Source organism: Labrus mixtus, chromosome 19 (genome assembly GCF_963584025.1).
Source record: "Labrus mixtus chromosome 19, fLabMix1.1, whole genome shotgun sequence".
Taxonomy (NCBI): domain Eukaryota; kingdom Metazoa; phylum Chordata; class Actinopteri; order Labriformes; family Labridae; genus Labrus; species Labrus mixtus.
Genome location: NC_083630.1, coordinates 21,522,217 through 21,535,486, shown reverse-complemented (window position 1 = coordinate 21,535,486; position 13,270 = coordinate 21,522,217). Strand labels below are relative to the sequence as shown.

At 40.1% G+C, this 13,270-nt stretch overlaps 1 protein-coding gene across 2 annotated transcripts in view; it reads left to right on the top strand.

The window, feature by feature from the left end:
- LOC132994606 (cadherin-18) overlaps window positions 1-13,270 on the top strand; it is a 190,061-nt gene that overhangs the window by 89,215 nt on the left and 87,576 nt on the right. Inside the window, exon 1 of one of the 2 annotated variants that reach the window (XM_061065084.1) lies at window positions 305-570. The exons of the other annotated variant lie outside the window; for it this stretch is intronic. The gene's annotated coding sequence lies outside the window, so the exon portion shown is untranslated. Of the gene's footprint in view, window positions 1-304; window positions 571-13,270 lie in introns of those variants that run through there. 2 annotated transcript variants of the gene reach the window in all.

Below are 13,270 nucleotides of genomic sequence, written 5' to 3'. Positions count from 1 at the left end.
AGTTGTGTGTGTGTCTGTAAGAAAATGAGATAGGGATAACGTATCGCCTCCTGATCACTATCTTATATAATCACGTGTTAACAGAGGAAGAGAGGAGCAAAGGAGGAGAGGGAGATAATGGAGAGGGAGAGAGAGAGAGAGGTAGGGGGAAGCACGGGGGAGGCCGGTCCGAGATCCAGATAACCAGGGATTGATCTGCAAACCGACCAATCGGGCGCCTTGCTCGGCCTGAGCCGCCGCAGTAGCCAGGCAGGATTGGAGGATGCTTCGGAGGAGAGATGCGCACACAAGCACCGGCTCGGCTTGCTCGTCCCGTCGCCCCGCACACACACACACACACATTCACATATCCACACACACACACATTCACATACACACACGAGAAGGGAAGAGAGAGTATCGGCTCTCCGCTAGTCGTGCAGTCAAGCTCTGCCCGGGAGAGGATGACCGCGGTCGGGGGAGGAAATTGAAGGGAGAGGGAAGGCAGGAATGAGGAACATACTCAAACTCGTGCGTCTTTTTCGCCTTTAATCAGATGACATGTGTGTTCAGAGGAGTGCACGCGGACAGGTAAGACATATAAATAAGTTTGTCCGGCTTTTTTTTTTTATCTGTGTTGTAGTGTAAGTTTTGCGTTTGCACCTGTGCGCGTGACTGTGTGTGGCGCGGGCGTACGTGCCCCCGCCTATACTGTGTTGTGTTTAAAAAAAAAAAAAAAGAAGCTGGCAAATACATGAGTCTAGTGAGTTTGACAGTGTGCGCATTTTAGCAATTGCGCCTCGCGAAATTTGGCACCGTGCAGAAATAGAACAGACGCGAGGAGGGTAGAGAAGTGCAAGAGTGCGCACTTTTCCCTCAAGTCATTTTGCGGCTGTAATGAGTGTGCTCGACTCGCACGCGCCTCTGTCTTGTCCCCCGGGGTGTTGTTGCACACAGCAGCGCCTCGGTGTAGTTATGTATGATAGACAGGCTGCTATGAGAGAGAGTGTGGGAGTTGGAGGCTATCCGATCCCTCTCGATGCGCGTGCCGCACCACTGTAGCCAGACTGGAATTTACGCGCACTGCAGGAAACAGGAGTCCACTCATTGACTGCAGCCTCTCTGTATGTACAAGTCCACAGCTTCCTCTCCCCGCAACAGCCATCTCTCTGTTGCGGGAGGAGAGGGAAAAAAAAAGAAGAAGACGTTTTGACTAGATGCCTCAGTCATCTAAACGCTCAGTGCTTTGACAGTCGTGTGGGTATAAGGTGAAGTGCCAGATGCTAAGCTGTCCATCTTAATGTTGCATTTACTGGCTGCTTATGAGCATTGCAAGAGAATTGTATGGGTGCAAATCTTCAGCATTGCTTTTTTCTTTTTTTCTTTTTCTTTTTGCAAGGTGATCACCTTTTCTGATCTGTTTGCAAATTTAAAAAAAAATGGCATGAGTCATGTGATTCATTAGCATACTGGTGGGCAAACAAGCTGTGCATGATGTTTTTCCACCCTTATAGCTCCACTTTATAGGAAGCTTTTGGCTGCTATGGGCTCTGACATTGATGCAGAGAATATGCAAATGTTATCCTCATGTGTGATCTTGAAAGCTGTGCTAAGGGAGAAGTTTTGATGTCCCCCCCTTTGATTTATGCCTGGGGACATTTCTGTTCCAGTGGTGTACAGCTGTGTTTTTTTTTTTAGCCATGTGGACTGGACTAGGGCTACTGTATATTACAATATATGTTTATAATCATTATCACACCATCTGTCAGTTATCTTTCAGCTTTTTTATGTTTTTAAAAGAAATGTCCACAATGACATCTCAGAATTAATTAATATTCAGTGAATTGTCATATTTCAGCTGCTCAGCGAAGAAAATATTTGAAACTTCTAGTTGATAAATGCCTCAAGTCAGAATTGTTAAGTCCAACTAAAATTTAGCAAATATTGGCATAGAGCACACAAAGTGCATCACCTAGTGTGCATGGATCCGTCTCAGACGACCCAGCAGAACATCCATCTATCATGTCAGTCCTGTCTCTCTGCTAGGGTGAAGGCCTCTCTTGAGGACATGTGAGATTTCAAAGCAGTCCCTCTGTCTGTCTGTCTGTCTGTCATCTCTTCCAATGGTCGAAGCAAAATGAGGCAGCTGACTGAGCTCCAAATGATCCCTAATAGCTGGTGCTCGAATTTGAGATGTACTGAACATAAAATTGCCTAATTTAATCTGGCAAGTGGAACAGTCTGGAATTGCATGACAACATATGAAAATCATAGTCCACCAGCTGCCCTGGCAGTCAAAACCCAAAACACTCAAAACTGGGGCCGCAAGTAATGAGTCTTTTCATTACTCATTTATCTGGTTTTGATAAATACAACATGGTAAAAAAACATGTTTTAGCAGGGGCAAAAACAACGGCCTTGATATTGCTTAGTCAGTCTGGCAGGAAGAGGAATAAAATCAACTGTAGGAACATATTGCAGTTAGCCTTTTTGACTTGATGTATGGCTGGAATTTTACAATACAAAGTAATTGATTAGTTTACTGGATAATCACTTGACACATTTTCCAAGAGCTACATTGAGCCATGTTGACTCAACACCACCAAAAGATCCTGAACCAGACTTTCAGAGACTGATATATCATTTGGACGATATCATCTAGCTGATATCGGCATATCAAGATCTATAAGCAATGACGTATGAGTGCACAATCCACATAAAAAATATAATTCACCATATCCCTAAATGGGGTTATACACACTACAAGATGAATGGACCGAATTTGGGCCTTATTGCCACCTGAGGAAATCCAAAGCAAAGTCCTGATTTACAAGGGCTCTAAAGATTACCGCACCAGATTATCCTGTGATGTGAGGTGTGTTAAGAGTGATCCCATCTGCTCAGGAGGAGCAGATTGAAAGGAATTTCAAATAGTAAGCACTGAATGTTCAATACTTCAGCTGGGAACATTTTGTCATAGAAGGAAACGATAGCCAATTGGGAAGCAAGCTTACCGAAGAAGGAAGCACTCACCTACTCATACAGACCATGTTAATGCTGTCTGCACTAATTCATCCATAGTTTCACTGTTTTCTCTGTGAATTTTCAGTTAAAAGTACCTTTGCCAACACTTCCTTCCTGCCCATTGTCGGCCATGTTTGTTTACTCCAGAGGCGAGTTCGACCGTGAGAAATGTAGCGACATTTCCAAGTTTTGAGAGTCAGGACTCTGGTTGCTCATGAATGAAATGTGTTTGTGTGGTGTTTCTGTTTTGATCACATTGCTGCTCTCTACACACTAAAGGAACAAAATCAATCTATGGTTATGTGTCATCCTATGTGGGGTCTTTAAATTGTCCAATGGGCCAGACATAACTGGTTATTTTGTTCCCCTTAAACTGATACTGGGAATTCTTTTCGCCATCGATCTCTAAAATTGGATGTTTTGACTACCTCTGGCTCCACAGGCTTGTAGACTCTTTCCAGTACAAAACAGATGGATTATCCAACACAGGTCTTCAACTGCCTGAAAACAACCTAACTGCAGGAGTTCTGAAAGGACAAAGGTGGCTTCAGCGCCCTGATTAGACTCTCTCTGTTGATATAATGGTACGCCTGTTTGTCCAGCCTGTGGACATTTCCACATTTGAAAGGGCACTGAGCTAATTACACCATTATTAATCTCACTGAAGACAGCAACTGCAGGAAATGTCTGTGTGTTACTTACAAACAGACTCCAGTGTTTGAACATCACACTCTGTGGGTGATGTAGACGCCATGTTAACTGCATTAAGAGCCACACTGTACAAGCTGATTACTGGAATGCATATTTGACACCAGTTACTAGAAAACCTGCCCTCAAGTGTTGTGTCAACTCGAGTGTGAGCAATTGTGCAATTATCAGTCACAGTGTGCTTGCAGCAGAGCAGACATCTTAAACGATGCGTAATGTTCAACATGGTAGAAACATAAAGTAATGATTAATATGTAATGTCAGCCTCTTTTGGGAAATAGTTATTTTAAAAACTTTTTATTGAGACCTTCAAATCTATGGCTTGGATTGTGAAAACCCTCTTTTGTACTGTTTTTGATCTTATTAGTTTACTAGCTTGGCTGACAAGGCGAACAATGGATGCTGGGGTTCATAATGACATAATTTAAAGGGCTACTTCACAAATTCTGCACATCATAAAGGAGTGCTGTCTAGCCTGCAAGACTGGTGTTGAAAGACCCTTGGGTAGCTTTTAAAACCCTGATTTCCCCATTTGGGTCGTCATCAATTATTTAGGAGGTTGACCCATGCTAGGGAATGACACTGTGTTCATTGGAATAATCAGAACATCGAGTATCAGATTAGGAAAAGCCCTCCCAAATCGGGATGACCCGTTGAAGGGTCTGAGTACATATTTGCAGCACTACAGGGTTCCTGCGGAGCCTTCAAAAATGTAACATTAGATTTTCAAATTCTAAGGTCAAGAAATGTCTTAAAAAACCTGCGAGAGGTCTTACATTTCAAATGGCATTCACTGGGTAATACTTTTACGACTCTACACTGGTTAGTAAGTGTCATATGATTTTTTAATATTCTTTTTTGTGAATTTGCGTGTTCACATGATTATCCATGGAATTTACAGCAGCGTATTACACATTCACAAACCACTTAAGAGAAGGAGAATAAGATGGGGAAATGCACTTTAAAAGTAATATGGCTTCATGATGAAGAATGCAGTGAATAGTTTGCAGGAAGCAAACAATGATTATGAGGCAACTAGAATCAAAGCTGTTGAGTCCTGCATGAAGTCAGAAATCCACCGATGCTACAGTGATTTATTTTAATTAAAAAAAAATAAAAAAAGATTTATTTTACATATTTAAAATACATTTAAAATCATCGTTATTAGACTAGCAGTTCAACGCTGCTCGCTGCCTTCAGTGCGACATATTGCACGGCCTGACTTCATATTTTCTCTCGTCTTAAATAGTGCAAAAGGGAGTTTTTTTTAAACAGGAATGTTCTAGAAAATTAACTTTGTACAGTGAACTGCTGACAGGAATAAAAAACGACGCGAGGGAGGGAAAAAAATCCAACGCTGTCCGTGAAACAAAATCATAATTAACAAGGCAGAAAAAACAACAACAACAGGAAGTGGAATAAACAGAAGCCCTGAACTATTTGAGTGGATACACTTGAAGTTGCAAAAGCTGGGCCATGCACTAAGCATCCTTTTCCTCACCTTTCATTTGAAGTATGTTAAAAGTTTAATTTGCTTGTTGTAGGTAACCTCGATAAGTTCTGAGTAATACAAATCAACACATTGTCTGTCTTAGTGTCTGTTTTCAAATTTTTCCAAGCTCTGAAAAATAGGACCATCTAATGGGAACATGGATGCAGCATAAATGCCAGAGTATCACTGAGTCTGATGCTTGACTTTTTCTCAACAACTCCCTTAATTTCATGGAAGTGGAATACTAAATCGCTGTAGCACCTGTCATTGGGAGCCTGCTGGTGATGCTTCCATAGATCATGCAAAAATCAATCCTTAAAGCAAGAAAAATGCATCAAGAAGTAATGGTCCATGCAGAAATGGTTCACCCCAGGTGGATACTGTGTGATGGCCGCCATTTGTGTTTTCAATCATATCACTAGCAGTCCAGACAGGAAAAAAAGCACGGTGGATTATTGTTCCAACAGCACACTGAAAGGGCCATTCAAAAGATGAATCATGCCTCCCTCCAAACATTAACATGAGTCTCTTCAGAGATGGCAAACAAAAAAGTGGTCATTCACTGTCTCTGTCTGCCAACAGAGACTCCCAGTGCAGACAGCGTTTTTTTTTCTGTTAGTAAGAATTATAGCTTTGATAAGTGTGTACCGGCCCTGACAGCGATGCCATCTTCTTTTAAATCCAGCAAGATAAAATAATCCTCTGCTTCTAATGCTGCTGTGACATGTTATTGTGGGGCTTACGGAGATAAATGGATGAATTTTGTTATTTAGTTTTTTTTTTTTTTATCAGACAAGCTATTCAGATGGGAATGCAGACAAACAATCAAAAGTCACAAGACTCACAAAACTCACTTCTGGTCATAGATTTTATTTAAAGAAATGGTTTAGCCCTCATTTCATCACCCATTGGCTCGGTAACCACCTTCTTGAAGCCATAAATTAGGCTGTTTGCTTTGGACCAGTGTTTACCATATTTGGAGGAAGGTGGATACCTTTTAACCTGTTTCACATGTTGCTGTAGTAGTCACTTGTCAATCAAAGGTAGCCAAGAACACCATGAGGCATTATCAGTTATTCTCTACATGGGACCATATTTCAGAAATTAACCATCCTGCTGTATTTCAAAAGATTAGACACCAATGATTGAGATCAAGAACTCAATAAACTAATGTTTACTGAGGTTAAAAATCAAGTAAGAAGTTGAGTTATTTTCCCATCTGGCTTTAAACAGTTGGCCTTCCTTTTCCAATGAGTGAAGTTGCCTCCTGCTGGTCATTAGAAAGAATGCAGTTTCAAGGCACTTCCTGTATTAACTTCAATTGTGGAACCAGAGTTCATGTTCTACTCTGAAATAAGCACTAAACCTGAAAGAAATAATGTTTTAAGTAGAAATTAATACACTTCAAATGCAGGGTTGGTTTAGGAGAGAAAAGTGCCAACTTATAGGTTGTTTTTTTTTAATACAAAAAACAGATAGAAAAACTCATGACAAAATTAATAGCTATATGAGTTACCTTTCAAAAACAAATGGGACTAAAGTAGACAATAGTTTAACCAATTGCAGAGAGTCAACAGAATTAACATTCAAGTCCAATTGGTTGCCATTGTTTAGGATTTTTTTCTTCCTGTGTGCACCTTTTTATAGATGTTCCACATGACCTGGTGTTGGGTTAAAGCAGTCCAGTAAATATTTTCATTCAATCTGTTTTGAGGGAGGTTCCCACATTGATCCCACTGTGGCAAATCCTGTCTACTAACTGCTGTTGTCTATTATCCAAATATCAATAAAGTGCACTTGTCCCCATCATTTCTGCCCGAGTAAAAATCATCGATGGATCTTCTGGATGTCAAACACTGCAGACTGTATTGTTTTTCATTGAGGACATGGGTCAAATTACATATAAGTATTGAAAGGTTCAATACTCAGCATTATTCTCTGCACCTCTCTATTGTAGTTGCCTGAGATTTGTTTTTGTATTATTTGACTTTATGGCAAAAAAATCAAAAATCAAAGTCCACACTCAGGAGAAAAAATGTAATGCCATTCCACAGTCTCTCTCTCTCTCTCCCCAGTTTCCCACTCTATCCATTGTCCTGTCGCTCCAATAAAGGTATAAAAGCCCAGAAATAAAACTCAAACAGAGAGGGAGTATCTAATTGTCCATAAACTCATCATCCCGGTAGGTGTGGTCAAACGTTCCACATATGTATTATTCATCAAAGGATAAGAGCTTGAAAACAAAGACCAAGACAAAACAGAAATCCCAGTAATTGGCATAATGGTGGAAAATAAATCCGGTATGACTCCATTGCCACAGAGTCAAGGTAGAAATCTTGGTGTATCAAGAGATGAAACTGCATCAAGGCAGTAACTACAAAATAACTTTAAAAAATACAAAAAGCTCAAAATGTTGTGGGGGGAAAAGCTCATGTTTCACCTTCTGAGACCTTAAAGTGAGAACTCTGATCCTTCTGCTTTTTCCAAAACAAAAGATCGAAAACTCAAAACTTAATTTGCACAGCGACCTTATCAACAAGTCTCAACATTTAAGGAAGCCATAGCCTGCATATGATTGACATTTTTGCTTAAGTAATCACAGGTAAACTCATATACAGTGAAATTAAAGATTTCCTCCAATCAGTTGGTTAATCACTGCAGCTCTTCTTTGTCTTTGTCTTGGGTGCATTTGGTTACTCTTAGAAGAAAATAGAATTTCTCTTGAGTCAAACCCGTCACACATGACTCATCTCCACCAACAGGAAGAGGGGACATATCTGGTCCTTTACTCTAAACTTCCCATACGTGGCCTTTGTTGTCATCAAGCATTTCCTTTGGGTTTGATTTAGACTTTCATTTCTCACAGTGGGACATGGAGCAGTCTGCATCACGCTGACATTATTGCACTCTGGAGTTTCTTCAGTATGGGTGAAAGCAACATTAGAATGATTCATCTGCTGCTCTCACTGTCAGTGACGAATGGGCAGCAAAGCATCTCCTTAAAGAACACTCAGCCCTGTGAGAGGAAGAACGAGATTGATCGTGAATGAGCATTTTTATAAGGCTATGGCAATATTATAATGCGCTCTTGTGCTTTTAACCCGAGGAAAACACAATCAACATAAGGCTGTAGTGAACTGGCATACGGTGATGAAACATAAAGCTGCTTTGAAGGACTTTTGTCATTTTCACTGGCTCATAGAGTCTATTCTGGAGTGCTTGTTATTATTGAATTTCTGTTTTTCAAGACTTGAGCATAGTTTTGTTCAACAACACGTCAGGCATGTTAAGGGGACATTTAAATAAAACAATTTTTTTGCTGCTTCCTTTCAGGAGAGTGAACTCAAATGACTTTGAGGCATTTCAAACTTATTTTAATGTCACCATTGGTATTTCTACACATACACCAAATCTCCTGAAATCCACTGGGGGGAGCCCCCTTGGACATGTGAGAACGCAGCAGGAAATATTCAGGAAATTCACAACAAGTGGGAGGTTCTTGATGACGTTTATATCTCTGCGACCAGAGTCCGGTTCGATCTCAGTGCACTTAATGGAACTGCTTCATTGTGTTTCCACTTTGCAATTTTGTTCTTCTGTTCTCTTGCCTTGATACTGTGACTATGTCAAACCATACATAGCAGAAATGGGTCATGGGAGCCAAAATTCTGGGGGGCCAAGTTAGAATGGGGACAAGGGGTTCCTTATCGAAAAATAGTCAGAGGCAAAAAGGGTATTAATTCTCGATCAGTCTTAAAGTCTGAGGAAACCTTGGTTAAATCATGCAAAATTACTCATATCCTAATTGCTAATTTTTCATATTTTTTTTCATCTTATCTCTTTCATAGGTGATATACTTTTCATCACTACTACTGTAGTATTTTAATACTCTAATACTAAGAGATGAGAGAAATCATGTCAGATTTTTAAAAATCTGAGGGGGCTCCATCCCGCCCATGGGCGTGACACCTCTGGTAAATAGTGTCAGACACTGTTGCTTCCTTTACTACTCAGGAAGATGTGAGGGAGCAGCCTGTCATGAACATTTCCAGAGGTATATATGTGAAAAAAGGCTTGTGTCTGACAAGTCTACAAAATCTGTGACTCATTGCTTGATAGAAACATACTTTGCACATGATGACAGAACGTTTTTGGGCTGAGCCAGATTAAGGATAGCATGCTCAATGATTCAAAATCACAAAAAACTAGATGTTTCTTGGCTATGGATTTAAGTGTAGACAATAAAAAATGGAGGAGCTTCAAAGTGTAATGGCGTTGAAAAACACTGGAGATAAGGATTAAGAAAAGCAACTGCAGTGAGATGCAGACGAAAACATTTTCCGTACGCATATTTGTTCTCCCTTTTATGATAGAACCGTCTTAGCAAAACCATAAAAACAGAGCCGTTTGATTGCCAATATGCTGCATGAATAGTTAATGCACTATTAGAAGGGTTTCAGGTTTCACATTTGTGAGTATATTCTCTGAGACTTTTTTTAAATAGCTCTTAAGGATGAACCGCGGCTACGCAATCGCAGCACGTTTCTGCCTGAGATCCTCGGGGCTGCCTCCAAGTATTTTATTTTGTTCTCCGCTCACAAGCGTCCGGGTGGTGAGGCTGTGACTTTTGGGGGGTTTCAGTCTGTGTTTTAGTCACATGCTGAGCACACCCTTTATCATACATACCCCCTCTCTAGACTTACATTCGAAGCTTGAGGCGCTTCACTTACATTTTTATACTCAACGATGTACACTGAATACACATGGAGACACTCTGCATGAGCTTCCAGGAGGTTAACGCAGGATATTGTGTTGATAGAAAAAAAAAAGATAATTCAACCAAAAAATGTTAAATAACATTTTAAATATTGTGCAGAAATTTTATTCCTTTTCTATAGACCTGCATCATGAAAAATCTCTTTTTAAGTTGTTTTTTTAAATACTTTTGTTCATTAACATGACATAGGTTTCATTACTTTAAAACATGTCAAATGTGATGACGTAACAAAAATGTTGTCATCTCATGTCCACTGAAGTGTGTTGAGAATTTTCTTTTGTGTCAAGATGAAACTTCTTAGTTGTTGTTTTCTACGACTACTCATTTAATTAATTGCAACTTTAAATTAACAAACAGTCCGCCAATGTTTGACTGAAAAACACATTAATTAAACTTAACAAGCTCCTATATGATTACCCTCTCCGCTAGCAGAGCACTGCTACTTTTAACAGTATAGCTGCTAAAGGCAGCCGTGCTATATGTCATTTCTGTAAAGGCTGCTGTTTTAAAGAAGAGGAAACAAGTCGATGTTTTGGGGGAAGTTAATTATGGTACCAGATTGGCATGCTTGCCAATAGCTTAAGCAGAATTGCAGGCCATATTGGAGGGCTTTCTAACACTTATTTTGGTGTATTAACAAAGAAGTCATCAACTGTGACCTTAAATGTGCTAATATCTGAATGAACAGGATAATGGTGTTTAACTTTAAGTAAAAAAAAAAAAAAGATGAAAAATATTGCTTCCAGGGATTTATGGACGCTAACTCAAAAGTCTTGTAGCATCCTGATGGAGCAAAAAGGCGAGTCACGCCAGATAGTTGTCGGTGTCACAGGGCAAAGAGGAATCCTGATGTGTGTGGCTGATAGAACATTAGTGTGCTGTTCGCCTGTCAGACCTGCTCACCCCTCTCGTGCAGCTGCCAGGGACGTGGAAATGTGAGAGAGATGTTAATTGGACCATGCCAAAGCTTTATGAGGTTTAGAGTAAGAGAGTAGAGATGGGTGGGTGGGGGCTGTGGGGGTTGGAGATGGACAGAGTGTCCCGAGTGATTCACGGATGTGAGGTGGATGAGAGGCTGAGCCGCGGGGGGCTGTCCACTAGAGTTAGGACAACAGCTGGAATTCTAATGCCGCATGAATACCTCTGAAAAAGGTTGAATTCAGTTAGTGCTGAATTTTGATACACAAGCCAAACAGAATCCAGTTCAGGATGATTGTGTGTGTAAACGTGTGATTAGTGTATTTATATTGAGCAACACTTTCTCACTGTCAACTTGTCACATGAAGCAGCTTGGTCTTTGGACCCAAGCTTCAAAATGTGACTACCTAAGCATGTGCAGGGCTCCCATGTCCAATTAGCAATAATAAATATGCAAAGTCAGGTCAGACTCATCAATAAAACATAAGAAACTGTTTAGACTGTCTAAAAAGAGGGTAATGACCCTGATCAGACTTTTGGGCTGTGTCCAAAATCACACACTAATGTACTGCCTACAGTACAACATACTCGAGAACTTGTACTGCTATCTGACAGTAGGCCGTTTCCAGGTCCCACATATCCAATCTGAGATACGCTGCATAAGCTAGCACCAAGCTAGCTTGACTTCTTGGCCGTTTATGTAATTTAGCGACATATTCAGTATTCATACAACTACTTAGTTATTTGAATATGATTAGATCAAACATAAAAACATACTGAAGTTTGGTAACTTTTATTTGTATGCCACTTGTTTGCTGGCGAGCTTTGCCATTCATTAGTTTGAAGAACTGCAATGCATTCCTCCATCAGTAAGCTAGCACATACGTAGCTTGACTGTTTTGGCTGTATCTAGAACTTAGCAACAACAAACACAAGCTCTGTTCTTATACAGCTACGTAGTTATTTTAATATTATTTGAACAAATAATAAACGCATTACAGTTTGGTGGCCGGCTGGCAATCTTGGCTGTTTGAAGAAATGTAATTCATTGTGGGGCAGTTGAGAATGACAAGTGAGCTCCTGTATCATACTTAAAATTTTTTGCCAATATTGTATACAACTATGAATTCGGAACACACCCTGTAGTCAATTGCCCTGCCATATTTGATGAGCTGGGAGTGTGAATGTTAGAAAAAGCACAGGAATATGATACGTCTGTGGTTCAGTACTTCCTCCCCGTTTAATGCATTTGCAGTTGATTTGAAATAATATGATATTTAGCTCACATCGTACTGCTTTTCAACACTGGATCTACTCCACTGTGACTGATTCTGTTCATGTTCAAGCTGACTGAGCGATGTGTAAGCAGATTTCCAAGAACAGTCTCCAGAACTGTGATTGAACCATTCACTTTGTAGCAACATCAGCCTGCTTCCTCGCCCTGAGGACTGCGCTTGTGAGCTGTGCAGTGCACTGTTTGCCAAACTGTCAAAACTTGTGCCAAAGTGTCAAACGGCTCTGCACGTATTGAAATCAATCCCTCTGCCAGCAGTCTAATTGCAAGCTTGACATCCAACAAATACCAGAACCAGTATTTGCTTTGGTTCCTGTTAGTCTTAAGAATGTCTGCACAAACAAAAAATATTTACAGTGAAATCTATTCACATGTGCAAACAATCTCACACTTCTTTTGCAAATCTCTTCTCAAATAACGACTCCGTCCATAACTAGAGAGTTGCTCATGATGTATAATGTTTGACTTGATGAAGATGCCATTTCCGAAAAAGGATGGGATGTATTGCTTTTGTAGATATGTTATTTGTTTTAAACAATTAATTAAGAAAAAGAATGCTGCAGCAGAAGATTTCATGTTGAGATTCCACGGAAAGTTGTTAGAAATGTATATTTTGCACAGCACTAAGTGGAATAAATGAGAACAAATGGAAATTTTCTCTGCCACCATAAGTGGTCTTTTGTTTCCCCTCTGGCACCACTGCAGAAATGTATTACTGTATACAGTGTACCATGTTTCTTGGCAACCATTTGTGTTTCAGTTTAGTAAAGCCTTTGTGTAAATAGTGCAGCACAAATACACATTGACAACAGAAGGACACCGCCTAGGACTTATATGTGTTCAGTAAAAATAGCAACAATCCAGTGAGTCAAGCTAGAACGATGGTTAAATAGATATGTTTTGGTTACTGTTGGTGGGGGAAGTAAAACACATCCTAATTGGCGAGGAGAATTTTGGTTGGACAAATTAACAGTTGCAGTTTCCTGGAAACCAACTGGATTTAATTGGAATAATGGGACTCAAAGTAAACAGTTAATCACCTACAAAAAGGAAATCACCCATTATTCTTACTGTTGGA